Source organism: Pseudonaja textilis, chromosome Z (assembly GCF_049901715.1).
Source record: "Pseudonaja textilis isolate UNSWEBS1 chromosome Z, rPseTex1.2, whole genome shotgun sequence".
NCBI classification, from domain to species: domain Eukaryota; kingdom Metazoa; phylum Chordata; class Lepidosauria; order Squamata; family Elapidae; genus Pseudonaja; species Pseudonaja textilis.
Window position 1 is genome coordinate 954,390 of NC_142008.1, and position 14,377 is coordinate 968,766.

Consider the following 14,377-nt stretch of genomic DNA (forward strand, 5'->3'; position numbering starts at 1 on the left):
AAGATTGGGAAAGGACGAAAAGGGTGAAGAAAAAAGAATAATCTTGTGCAAATAAATTGCCCACTATTTCAAAGGCACGCCTCTTCATTTTGTACTATTTTTATTTTATCTTGTTTGGTTTTACTTTAAATTTTATTTTATTTCATGCTGGTCCATTTCTTTTTTGTGGGGGAATTTTTGTCTTTTATTCCATTGTGTTCCATTTTATTTTATTTCCTTTGGTTCCAGTTTTTTTAAATTTTAGTGTTTTATTTAAAAGTTTATGTAATTGTTTTAAGTTTTATATAATGACTTTAATGTTTTATGTAATGATTTTTTATTTAAAAATATCTTGCATTCCGTTCCGTTCCATATTATTCCTTTCTTTTTTCATTTTTTTATTCCATGCCTATTTATTTTAGTTTAAATTTTATGTAATTATTTTCAATTTTATGTACTGTTTATAGAATAAAAAAATAAAAAAATCTTATAAAAATAAAATACTACAAAAAAAGTATAAAATAGAATAAAAAAAAGAATAAAATGAAATAAGTGTAAAAAAAGAATACTATACAAATAAAATGTAGTATAAAATAGAATAAAATAAAGTAAAAAATAGAATACTATAAAAAATAAAATATAGTATAGAATAAAATAAAATAGAGTAAATAAATAGAATACTATGATAACAAAATAGTATGAAATAGAATAAAATAAAAATTAGTATTAAATGTACTATAAAAAAGAGAAAAATGGTATAAAAATAGAATTCAAAAATTAGAATAAGATAGGAGTAGTATCAGAGAAAATAATTTGAAATAAAAATAAAGGACTCCATCCCCCAGAGGTGTCCCAGGAGCCTTTGGAAGAGCAGCCCGGGCAGAGGAAGCTCCCTCCCTCGATCACCAGCCAAACCTGCTCTGCCATTCCAGCTGGGAACCCTGGGAGGAGGGCCGGGGCCCCGAAGGCGCCAGGCAGGCCTCTCTTCCTGCTTCCCCTCCGGAATGAGGCAAGAATTACGGCCGGGGCCTTGCCCAAGCGACCGCTGGCACGCCGCCCACGCGCCTCTCCCATGCCGCCCTTCTCTCGGATCACCCCCTAGACAAACCTCTTCCCCCCCCGCCCCCGCCCTTACGGTGATTTTATTCTGTGTATGTGGGGAGGGAGGTCGGACTAGGTGGCCTCTGAGACCCCCGACTGTCATTCCGTAAAGGACTCCTGTTCAAGCAGGGGGTTGGACTAGATGACCTCCAAGGCCCCCTCCCACCTCTATTCGGACTGATGGATTCACATGCCGCGTCAAGGCTGCTGTCGCCTTCGTACGTTTCGCTCCTCGTTTCGATAGGCATATTTGGAATTTTTCGGCCCTGAATCGTTCCTCTTTCGCTTTCTCTTCTTGGCACGGGATGGGTGGGTGGGTGGGTGCGGGTGGCCGTTCCAGAAGGGCCGGGAAAAGGGCCGGGGGCGCAGGGGGTGTGTGTGATCACAAAGCTATATATAAAAACATTAAGCAGGCTCACTTATTCATTAATAACCTTTGGGAAATGGATTTCTGACGGGGCAAAAACTTGGCTTTTTCCATCTCTTAAGCTTTTTCTCCTGCAAATATTAAAGCTGGAACTCTTTAAAAAATATAAAATAAATTATTGGGTAATATTTTTCTCTCTGGAAAAATGATCCTACCAATCGTTGGAAGAAAAAGCCTTAAAAATTACTATTTTTCAAAAATAAACCTGGAGAGTCCTCAATTTACAACAGTTTGTTTTGTGACCGAAGTTATGGCACTGAAACAAGCGTTTTCCAGACGACTGCTGTGAGCATCCCCCCACGTCACAGGATCAAAATTCAGGTACTTGGCCATTGATTCATATTTATGACCGTCACAGTATCCTGGGGTCACATTTGGTCCCTTTTGCGACCTGATGGTACTGAAAAAAAGAGACTTGTGACCATTTTTCACACTTGCGACCGCTGAAGCCTTTCTGTGACAACATGATCAAAAATAAAACACTTGGCCATCATTTCATCTTTACGACGGTCGCCATATACCAGGGTGATAAGATCCCCTCTTGTGTCCTGTCGTTTCTTAAAGACTTATGACCATTTTTCACACTTATGACCACTGCAGCATTTCTCTGGTCACGCAATTAAAATTTAGATACTCGGCAACCGACTCATAATTATGACGGTGGCAGCATCACCAGAGAGTCACACAGTCCCCCTTTGGCAACCTTCCCACAAGCCAAGTCCAGGGGGAAGCCTGATTTACTTAACAACAATTTGACCAGCTGATGTAACATGTACAGAAAATCACTTAACGACTGCAACAAGGAAGGTCGTAAACTGGGACAAGTCATTGAATGGAACGGTGTCAAACTGGATTTCTTTGAGGGCCAGTTTGGTTTTGTAGTTCTCTGGGACGGCCCAAAATGGGCCCATTTGGAGCCTGTTTTCAGCCTGATTTGGGCTCCTATTTCAACCATTTTGGCCTGTTTTGGGCCTGTTTAGCATTTTTCAGCCATTTTTGGCCCCTTTTTGGCCATTTCAGCCCTGTTTTTTGGCCTGTTTTGGGGCCATTTTTAAGTTGTTTTGGGCTTGTTTTGCATCCATTTTTCAGCCTGTTTTGGGGTTGTGGGGGGCATGTTTTCTAGCTATATTTGACCCATTTTTCAAGCTGTTTTGGGCTTGTTTTCCAGCCTTCTGGACCTATTTTCCAGCCCTTTTAAAGCCATATTCGGCCTGTTATTTTTGGCCTGTTATGGACCCATTTTGAGCTCGTTTTTCAGCCTGTTTTGAACCCTTTTTGGCCCTTTTTGGACAATTTTTGGCCTGATTTGGGCTTGTTTTAGCCTATTTTCAGCTTGTTTTGGGGCCTGTTTGGAGCCCATTTTTCAGCCTGTTTAAAGCCTGTTTTGGGCTCTTATTTCAGCCTTTTTCGGCCTGTTTTGAGCCCATTTTTTAATCTGTTTTGGGCTCGTTTTTTGGCCATGTTCAGCTGATTTTTCAGCCTGCTTTCACCGATTTTCGGCATGTTTTCCAGTCATTTCCAGCCCATTATCCAACATGTTTTGGATCTGTTTTTCATCCCATTTTGGACCCATTTTCCAGCCCTTTTAAAGCCATATTCGGCCTGTTATTTAGGCCCGTCGTGGGCCCATTTTTAGCTCGTTTTTCAGTTTGTTTGGGGCCCTTTTGGGCCCTTTTTGTCCCGTTTTAGGCCTGGTTTTGGCCCATTTTTAAGCCTATTTTTGGACTGCTTTGCAACAGTGGTGGGATTCAAAAAAATTTTCTACCGGTTCTGTGGGCATGGCTTGGTGGGTGTGCAGGGGAAGGATACTATAAAATCTCCAGTCAGAGGTGGTCTTTGCCGTTTCTCCAAACTACTCACAATGTCCGCTACCGGTTCTCCAGAACTGGCCAGAACCTGCTGAAGACCCACCTAATTTTTTGGTCCGGTTTCAGCAGGCAGAGTGCTGCAGGAGACCATGGAGGATGAAATCGTGGCATGGGTGCTCACGCATGCAACCCGTTTTAGCAGCTCAAGGCACCGCGGGGCTGGTCCTTAGGTATTTCCAGGCCGGCCCTGCAAGATTTTGGCATCCTGTGGGCCAAATCCAGCCCGTGGGCCATGAGTTTGACACTCCTGCCTTATACCATTTTGGACCAATGGCTGTCCAATCTCTTCTTCAATTCCTGTGATGCTCATCAGTGGACAGCACCTACCCCGCCTCGTCGTCTCAAAAAATAACCCACACAGGATTGAATGAAATTCATGAATGGATGAGAGACCACCAGGTGATCCAGAACTGTAACTTAAGAATTTGGATGGGTGGAGGGAAATCAAAGGAAGCAACTTCTGGTGTGCCAAAAAAACCCACATACATTCTCTCTGTGTACTCTGCATTTTCACGTAGGTTTAGCTAGGCCTTGGAACAGCATTGAGCAAATCTAAAAAAACGATAATCTCTCATTTTCAACATTATTCCTTGAGGGGCGGGAATGCTGTGTTGGGTGAATTTCGATGTCCCTTTTTGAAGTGCCTAGACACTGTTTTGTACAAAGAGATCCAAAACAAGAGAAAAGAATAAAAAAGAGAAGAGAAAATAGAACCAAACGGAATAGAATAGAACAGAGAATAGAAAAAAGGATAGAATTGAATAGATAATAGAATAGGGAATAGAATAGGGAACAGAATAAAGGAGAGAATAGAAAATAAAATAGAATAGAATATACAACTGCAGAGAAAAGTGAGTAGAATAAAACAGAATGGAATAGAAGAACAGAATAGACTAGAGAATAAAATATAGAATATGGAATAGAACAGAAAAGTGAATAGAGAATAAAACAATAGAATGGAATAGAATGGGAGAAAAGCACGGAATAGACTAGAGAATAAACAATAAAATATAGAACAACAGAAAAGAGTAGAATAATAGAATAGAAAAGAATTGAGAATAGAATTCAGAACAACAGAATAGAAAATAAAGAAAAATAGAATATATAACAACAGAAAAGTAAATAGAATAAAACAGTAGAACAGAACTGAGAATAGAATAGAGAATAGAATAGCACAGAAAGTAGAAAAGAAAATAGAAAAGAACAGAACAAAATAGAAAAGAGAGAATAGAATAGAAAATAAAACAGAATAATATAGAATTGAATAATGTAGGATAGAATATAGATAGAAAAGAAAAAGAATAGAAAACAAGTTACAATAGAATAGAAAGTAGAACAGAATAGAAAACAGAACTGCATAAAATAGAAGATGAAATAGAAGAGGACATAAAAGGGAACAGAATAAAAAAGGACAAAACAGAATACAATAGAAGCATAGAGCTGGAAGGGACCTCTGAAGTCATCCAGTCCAACCACTTGCTCATATTACCAACCATAATCTTTTTAATCGGCTGGATTTAGGAGCATCCTAAGAAGATGCTAGGATCCTCCTAACATAGGATAAAATTCCTAGCCGATATCCTTAGTAAAGTTGCCAGGATTTCTCTCCAAGGAATCACAGAAGAGTTAACAAACCACGTTTCCACAATTTAATCTCCGCTTCACAATTAACTACCTAAGATGGTTTCATTCTAAATCCTGAGACCTTTTAAGCCCTTCTTAGCCTTTTACAACCAGGTCACATAGATTATAGTAGCAAAAATAGCAAAGGGCTTTGTAGAACTTTCAATTGGAACTTTCAATTGTGAGGAAGCTAAATTGATCCTGCGCATTTCCCAATTCTTCAGGGGATGGAAACTTTCTAGACCAGCTGCCTTTAAAAAGGGGTAGACTTCGACTCCCAGAATCCCCCAGCTGGCATGCTTTAAGAGGGGTGGGCTCCAACTCCCAGAATCCCCTAGCTAGGATGCTTTAAGAGGGGTGGGTAGATGGTTGGCAAGAGGCTTTTGATCTCTGAAGTCCTGCAACTTCCTCTCTGCTGCCAGAATCCATCTCACTTTAGCAGCTGTTGCTTCTCAAACTTGATACCGTGACTCAGCTCTTCATGTCTTCCTTTGCCAGGCAGGCGGGCAAAGGCCGGGCCAGCATCCTGTGGCAGACCTAAGCCGACCTCCCTCCTGTCCCGTTCGGGAAACTGCTCCAATGCAGGGTGGAAAATCTGGAGAAAGCCAAATTTCTCCCTCTCCCCGCTAAAGAGGAGAAAAAAAAACCCCTTGTGGTTTTGCAAGGAGGAGTAAATCTGGAGTGGGAGGAAAATTTGGGGTAAAGTGGGAAGAGGAATTGAGAGGGTTTTGTTCTGTTTTTGAACCCAGGTTTCAGTTTGAATGAAGCTGGGGGAAAGGAGAAATAAAAGGGCGAGAAAAACAGGTTATAGCCCTCCCTCCCTCCTATGCAGCCGAAAGTTCATAGACAAACAGGTTGGGAAGGAAAGAGTGTTGGGATACTTTAAGGCAGGTGCACTTCAACTCCCAGAATCCCCAAGCCAGCCATGCTTTAAGAGGGGAAGACTTCAACTCCCAGAATCCCGCAGCCGGCAGGAAGTCCTCCCCTCCAACTCTTGGTCATGTTGTAATTGCAGATCAATTCCCCAGTGGAAGGTTGTTGTTTTCAGCAGTTGTGGGTGCTTCATCACTGGGGGGGGGGGTGTTCCCCAGGAAGAGACTGCCCAGCCAGAAGGTAGAAGGTTTCCTGCCTGAGCCAGGGCTGGACTAGATGACCTCCAAGGTCCCTTCCAAGCCTGGTATTCTATGATTCCGTGAGGGTTTTCTGCTTCGATCAGCGGGTTGGACTAGATGACTTCTAAGGATCCTTCCAACTGTTCTTCTTGGTAAATTTATCCTGCTTGAGCAGCGGCTTGGACTAGAATAGATGACCTCTAAGGTCCCTTCCAACTCTCTCATTCTGTAACTCCGTAAAGTCTCCTCTTAAATCATGCCAGCTGAGGGATTGTGGGAGTTGGAGTCCACTTGTCTTCAAGTTCCTGAGGTTGTTATACAACATCCCAAAAAACCCTTATGGTTTTGGATGCAATGCAGTAATTTTGACACATTTCTGCTACTTTTACTGGGTGTAGGAAGGAACAGCATGAAAGGAGGAACAAATCCCTATAATCCCCAGCCAGAAGCCAGCCAAGGACCCACCCAGTTCGTCTCGCGCGCGTCTGATTTGTTTTTTCTTTTATTTATTAACAAAAGACACCAGGCCGACACACTCCAGCTGGGTGACTCTGGTTGGCACAGAGCATGAAAAACAAACAAGAAATGGCATGACAGAAAACACACCCTGCGACATGAAACACAACAATAGACAACAATCATGGAACAACAGAGTTGGAAGAGACCTCAGAGGCATCTAGACCAACCCCCTCCTCAAGCAGGAGACCCTTTGAGAATCATGGCATGAGAGAGTTGGAAAGGACCTTGGAGGTCATCTAGTAGTCCAACCCACTGGTTGAGGAGACCATTACAGAAGGAGAATTGGAAGGTGCTTTGGAGGTCATCTAGTCCAACCCCACTGCTCAAGCAGGAGACCCCTTACAGAATAGAGTTGGAAGGGAACTTGGAGGTCCTCCGGTCCAACCCCTTGCTCAATGCCCCATGCTCTCCAGCAAATCCACCTTCTACTTGAGGGGCTGGCTGTCCCTGTTGTCTTGATGCTCAACTTAACCACCAGAATTGAGCCCAACATTCATGTTACTACTAAGCGAGAGAGTGGTTAAATAAGAGAAAAGAAAAGAGAACAGAAAGAAAGGCTGAAAAAAAATACAAATGAAAAAAGAGAAAGAAAAATTAAAGAAAAGAGCAAGAAAAAAGAGACCGGGAAACAGACAGACAGAAAGAGAGACAAAGAAAAGAGAAAGAAAATAAAAGAAAGGAGGAAAAAAGAAAGGAAATAAAGAAAATCAAACAAAGACGAAATAGAGAGAGAATGAATTAGAAAGCAAAGAGAAAGTAAGAAAGGCAGAAAGCAAGAGAAAGAAAAAGAAAGAATGAGAAAGCAAAAGAAACAAATAGCAAGGAGATAGAAAGAAAAAGAGAAAGAAAGAGACAAAAGAAAAATAAATACAGAAAGAAAAAGATATATAAAGAAAGAAAGAAAAAGAAAATAAAAGAGAAATAAAGAAAAGAAAAAAAGAAAAGAAGGAAAGGAAAAAGAAAGAAAAAGAGACAGAAAGGAAAAAAAACAAAGAAATAAGAGAGGCAGAAAGCAAGGGAAAGAAAGGGAAAAGGATGGAAAGGGAAAAAGAAGGAAAAAGAAACAGAGAAAGCAGGAGAGAGGTAAAACTAGAAAGCAAAAGAGAGAGAAACAGTAAGAAAGACAAAAAGAAAAGAAGAGAGAAAGAAAAAAGAAACAGAAAGAAAAAGAGAAAGAAATTTAGAGAGAAAAGAGAAGAAGAAGAAACAGGGGAAAAGAAAGAAAAAGAAAACGAAAGAGAGAAAGAAAGAAAAAGGAAGAGAGAGAGAGAGACATATAGAGAAGAGGCGTGTCTCGTCCAATCCTGGGCCCCGCCCCCTTTTCCCCAGTCCATCTCGTTGCCTTGAGCCCCGCCCCTCACGCGCGCCCTCGCGCGCGCGCGTCTCCGGATCCCGCTGGCTCCCCCATTTTGGCGCCGCGCGGGCCTTTATCCCGCCCCCTCGCGCCACCATTGGACCTCCCCAGGCTCGCCCTCGCTCTCCATTGGCCAGCGCGGGAGGCTAACCAGTGAGGCTGCGCCTCAGAGGCTGAGCTGGGCGCGCCTCCGGCCTTGAAGAGTGACAGGCGAGGCTGCGGCTGGATGCTCGCCGCCGGCGGCTTGCCTCGCCCGCCCGCCCGCCCGCTTGCTCCAGACCGTCACCTCCTCCTCCTCCTTGCCAGCTTCGGTAAGCCGGGGCTCCCTGGTTCCCGAAGGGCCGCGAAAAACCCTTTGGAGCGGCGCCCTCCTCTCTCCCCCCCGCTGGCGCCCAGGGGCGCCCCCTTGACGCTCTGGAGGCGCCCCTGCATGACTGCTGCGGGATTTTGGGGGGGGGCGGGATTGGGCGTTGTCCCGCGGGCGGTGAGGAAACTTTTCCCAAACGGAAGGGGGATTTTTCCAAAAGTCTCTTTGCAATGCAATGCAATTGGGGTGGGGTGGGGTCCTCATCGTGGAGTAGGGGTTTCCTCCTCCCCCTCCCATTTGGGGAGCCCCCCCTCTTTGCCCCCCCTCTGCCTCTTTGCAATTTGTAAAAAAAAAAAGAAAAAGTTTAAACTCGTTGGAAAAAAATATTTATATAGAGATATAAACTTTTTTTTTCCAGCCTGAGCGTCGGGGTGGGGGTGGGGGGAGTTTGGGGATCTTTTTTGTTGCAAAAATAAAAAAATAATAATAAATGGAGAGGGGCTTTGTAGCCAGAAAATGTGGGGTGGGTGGGGTCGGGAAGGGGGTGGGGTGGAGGTTTGTCCTGAATGCTTGGAAGAGCAAGCAAGCAAAAAGGGGGGAGGGAGAGGGAGGGAGGGAGGGGAGGGGAGAGTATTGGAGGAGTAGGAAAGTTGCAACATCATGGGGGGAGGGGAGAGGAACACCCATCATCCTGATCCTCAGGCTTTGATGGGCCTTGACATGAGGAGGAGGAGGAGGGAGCAGGGTTGGCTGGCAGCAGAGAAATATAATACACTGAATAGATAGAGAGGGAGAGAGACAGAGACAGAGGAAGGGATAGAAAATAGAGAGCGAGACAGATTAACGATAGATGGATAGCTAGATGAGAGAGAGAGAGAGAGACACACACACACACACGCACACACACACACACAGATGGACAGAAAGAGGGGTAGAGATGTATAGATATGTATGCATGTATGCATGTAGATATAGGATAGAATAGATTAGAATACTTTATTGCCACTTTGAATATACACTAATAGGCATACATTAAAATGAAATTTACACCGCATACAACTCTCAAAGTGTCTCCTGCATATGTGTGTTCTGGAGTGTGTGTGTGTGTGTGTATCTATGTATGCATGTTGGTATGTATGTGAAAAGAGACAGACATCCCCATCTCTGGAACTAAAGCATTTATTTGTTCCCTTAGCTTTCGTTAGCCTTTGCTAACATCGTCAGAGTGTAAAACTACCTTTTAGGAGATATGTGCCTTGATACAGCATTAATCAATGTGGCCACTGCGTCCATTGATAGGCCCTTCCAACCGCCTCCCACCTGTAATTAAATTTTTGCTTCCCCTGCCACATGTAATTAACTTTTCAGATATGTTAATCGAAGGAGGCTTAACTCCTTCTGCTTCCTCCTCCTATGTGAAGCAAAAAAATGGAAGAGTATAAGTTGAATAAATATATTATTTCTAGCTACATCTATATATATAAAAGTCACGCATCATCACAAAATCTCCAGAACTGTAAAGCTTACAAACTTGAAATTTGGCCCGTATGTTCTTCTTGGCTTCTAGGGGCTCACTAAGAAAGCATTTTTCAAAATGACTACCGGAGCATTAGTATTTCCTATATTATTATTAACACGCTCTGATGCTAAGGAGTTAGACTCCTCCTCCCCACCTGAAAAATATCTTCCAAATGCAAAACACAAGCAGGAGAGGAGTTTCAGTTTGTTTCACAGCAGCAAGCCGCTTTAGTACAGAACAGTTGAGCTAAGCCACGCCCAGGCTCCTTGCTGTCTGCTTGCTCACACAGCAAATACTCTTTCAGTTTCCAAACAGCCCTCCACTCTCTCACACACTGACAGGATGCTAGCCAGAGGAATACTGATGGATGCTGGTAGGCAGAGGCAGAATTTCCCCTCCCCCCCATATTCCTCTCCAAAAACTAAGCCCGACCACATAGTTTCATTGTGCAGCACGGGTATCGTGCCAGTGCTGTATAAAGGCACATATCTCCTTAACGGTAGTTTTACACTCCGACGATGTTAGCAGAGGCTAATGAAAGTGAAGTGAACAGTATAAATGTTTCTGTTCCGAAGAGCGGGATGTCTGTCTCTTTTTTTCACAGTTTTACCTGGAAGTTGTACTTTTAGAATAGTTTGTAATGTATGCATGTATAAGTATATGTATATTGAAAAATGTATATATTTAGGATTTGGTTTTAAGGGCGGAAGCCAGCCCCGAGTCATTGAGATGGGCGGTAAAGATGTTGAACAAATGAATAATTTGAATAAATAGATTATTTCTAGCTACATATTTATATATATATAGCTGCCCCAAGTCATCTGGGAAGGCAGATGGGTGTGAGGGATATTTAGCAAATGAATAAATTGAATAAATATAGTATTGTTAGCTACTATATATTTAAAAATACCGACGCTCAGGGTTTTGTTTTAATCATGGAAACTTCCCCTCATTCATCTGGGAAGGGAGACAGGCAGTAGAGATGAAGAATTTGAATAAATACATTACTGTATTTCTGTCCATATATTTGAAAAATGTCCATACTGAATTTACGGTTTCATTTTAATTGTGGAAGCTGTTGAGTGTCATCTCGTGAGGGAAATGGGCAGGATAGACATTTAATAAATGAATACATTGAATAAATATATCTCTATTTAAATATATATACTCACACACATAGATAGACATATGTATGTATGTATGTATGTATGTATAGGTGTATGTGTGTGTATATATACATATATACATATATGGCATTCAGCTTTGTTCGGGTATTTTCCCACGTCATTGTAGTTGTGCTTTTAAAGTTGTAGCAACGTTTCGGCAGAATCTCATCTGCCATCATCAGGCTTCTGTGGCAGATTCTGCCGAAACATTGCTACAACTTTAAAAGCACAACTACAATGACGTGGGAAAATACCTGAACAAAGCTGAATGCCGTACATGTAAGTACCCGCGAAAACTTGAGAAAACATATATACATATATATATACACACATATATATACACACATATACATATACACACACACACACATATATACACACAAACACACACTCCTTCAATGGAGTATGGTTGATAACTGGTACAGATGTTTAATCAATCAATCAATGGAATATATGTTTGTGTGTATAGATGGATAGATGGATGGATAAATAGGTAGGTAGGTAGATATTAGATCTAGATATGGATAGATAGATATAGAGATAGATAGAAATTGATATAGATGATAGGTTGAGAGAGATGATAATGGATGGATAGGGAGGGAGGAAGGGAGGGATGGAGAAACCGAGGGAGAGAGGGGTGGAGATGGATGGAGAAATAGGGAGGGATAGATAGATAGAAATATAGATTGTGTGTGTGTGTGTGTATGTGTGTATAAATGAGAGAGAGAGAGAGATGACAGCGAGATGATAGAGATGATAATAGGGAGGGATGGAGAAATAGGAAGGGAGGGATAGATAGAGATGAATGGAGAAATAGGAAGGGAGGGATAGATAGAGATATAGGGATGGTTGGATAGAGATACAGATAGATGGACAGGGGTAAAGAGCGATAATAGGAATAAAGAGAGAGAGAGAGAGAGATGGATAGATGATAGATATAGATATTACTTTACGTATTCAGGGTTTCATTTTAACAGTCTCATCCACGGCCAGATGGACCTCCGGGAAATTTAACAACTCAATATTTTTTTAAAAAAATCAAAGAATGCAAACATCTGTCCGGCGCAGCTGTGGACAATTCCCCCCCCGCTCCCCGGTCGCTCGACCAGAATCCCAATCCTAACTTACCCCCACCCTCCAAACAGACTTCCTTTCCCCTTCCAAAGTAATGCTCCCACGAGAGGCTATTGGACTTCAATTTGGAGTGGGGGTTGAGTGGGAATTCCTCCTTCCTTCCTTCCTTCCTTCCTTCCTTCCTTCCTTCCTTCCTTCCTTCCTTCCTTCCTTCCTTCCTTCCTTCTTTCCTGCCGTGACGTGAATTTAAATCACCGGCTATTTATACCGGGCGGGACAGAGCCGGATTTAGCAACACCAGTTGTCCCAGCCGAAGTATTAAAACGGGGAGTGTGTGTGTGTGTGTGTGTGTGCGTGCGTGCACGCGCGCGTGTGCATGCCTGAAAGTTCCTGGGGGTAGATTTGAACCCCAGCGCCGAGGAAGGGGGCTTCTTACCCTCCCACTGGGATATTTTTTTAAAAAAAATCCTCTTCATTTTGACTTCCCCTGGAATAAAAAAAAGCCGTCCAGTTTTCTTGAAAAGTTTGCAAAAGACTGGAAGATTTTCGCCCACAATTGGCGAGAACAGCTGCCGGTTCTTGGCTTCACAACCACGCTGGAGACCTGTCGTTAAATGAGGCATTGCTTCTGTGCCCCCATTGGTCGCCATTGTAAGGTTGAATCCCAGCCATTCTTCAATGAGTAACCCAGGTGTGAAGTGAAGGTGGACGTGCCTCAACTTTACGACAGCAAGTGGAGGCCCAAATTTGGTGTCATTCAGTGAGAGCATTGGCCCCGTGTGACGATCGTTCAGATCGCCGTTGTTAAGTGAATCCCAGCCACGATTAAGCTGGTCACCCGGCTGCGAAGGGAATGCGGGTGTGCCTCAATGTACGACACCAGGCGAGGCCCAAATTTTTCATCATTAAGTGAGACATTGCTTCAGTGAGCTTGGACTCATTGGACAGTCTTTCCAGCCATCATTGTTAAGTGAATCCTGGCCGTTACGAAGTTAGTAACCTGGTTGCCATGCGAATGCAGGTATTCTTTGACTTAATGATGGCAGGGGAGGCCCACCACAACTTTACGTCATCAGGTGAGACATTGATTCATTGAATTTTGCCCCATTTGGCCACCTTTCTGGCGGCCATCGTTCAGTGAATCCCCTGCGGTTGCTAAGGGTTGTCCCACGGTCATGAAACGAATCTAGCTTCCTGCTTGTGTCTGGAGGTCACCAAAGGGGACCCTGTAATCTCAGGGCCATACGACCGTCGTACTGTGAAGCAATCGCCAAGCGTCAGAATTTGGATCACTGACCACCGGGATGCTACAAAGGGGGTAAGTGTGCAAAACCATCATTTTCCCCCATGCTGTCATAACGTGGAATGGTCGCTAAGTGAAATGGTCACTAAACAAATCAAGGATTCCTTGGATTGTGGGATTTTGTTCGGTTTGGTACTTCACATTCTTTCTGTATTGAGTTAAGTCCCCCTCCCTGTTGGCAACTTTTAAGATTTGTGGACTTCGACTCCCAGAATTCCCCAGGAATCCATGGGAACATTTAAGATCTATGGACTTCAACTCCCAGAATTCCCCAGCCATCCATGGGAACTTTTAAGATTTGCGGACTTCGACTCCCAGAATTCCCCTGCCATCCATGGGAACTTTTAAGATTTGTGGACTTCGACTCCCAGAATTCCCCTGCCATCCATGGGAACTTTTAAGATTTGTGGACTTCGACTCCCAGAATTCCCCTGCCATCCATGGGAACTTTTAAGATTTGTGGACTTCGACTCCCAGAATTCCCCTGCCATCCATGGGAACTTTTAAGATTTGCAGACTTCAACTCCCAGAATTCCCCAGCTAGCTGTGGCTGGCAGAGTAACTCTGGGAGTTGAAGTCCAGAAGTCTTAAAAAGTTTCCCAAGATTCCCAATCCATAATACATTCTTTTACTTCAGTAATCACTTTGGCGTGCTAACCAGATTTACGTAAACAAGGAATGTTGGTTTAAAGTTGGCTTGCCATTTATACTGGGCAGAGAAACTGGCTAATCGCGTAAGAATGGCTTCTGAATATATATATATATTTATTTTCTTACGTTTTCGCAGGTATTTATATGTATGGCATTTAGATTTTTTCAGGTATTTCCCACATCTTAATATTTGTGCTTTTATTATAGCGACGTTTTGGCAAAATCTTATCTGCCATCCTCAGGCTTAAAAGAACCCAATACACCACCCTGAGGATGGCAGATGAGATTCTGCCGAAACATCGCTATAATAAAAGCACAAATATTAAGACGTGCGAAAACACCCGAAGAAACCTAAATACCATACATATATATAG

At 42.9% G+C, this 14,377-nt stretch overlaps 1 protein-coding gene across 5 annotated transcripts in view; it reads left to right on the forward strand.

Moving 5' to 3' along the window:
- The first annotated feature begins 8,157 nt into the window (after positions 1-8,157).
- Positions 8,158-14,377, forward strand: part of LOC113451216 (uncharacterized) — an 89,456-nt gene continuing 83,236 nt past the window's right edge. For 4 of the 5 annotated variants that reach the window (XM_087916404.1, XM_087916405.1, XM_087916406.1 and 1 more), the window contains exon 1: positions 8,161-8,294. The gene's annotated coding sequence lies outside the window, so the exon portion shown is untranslated. Of the gene's footprint in view, positions 8,295-14,377 lie in introns of all 5 variants that reach the window. The other variant, XM_087916408.1, reaches the window with a different exon arrangement.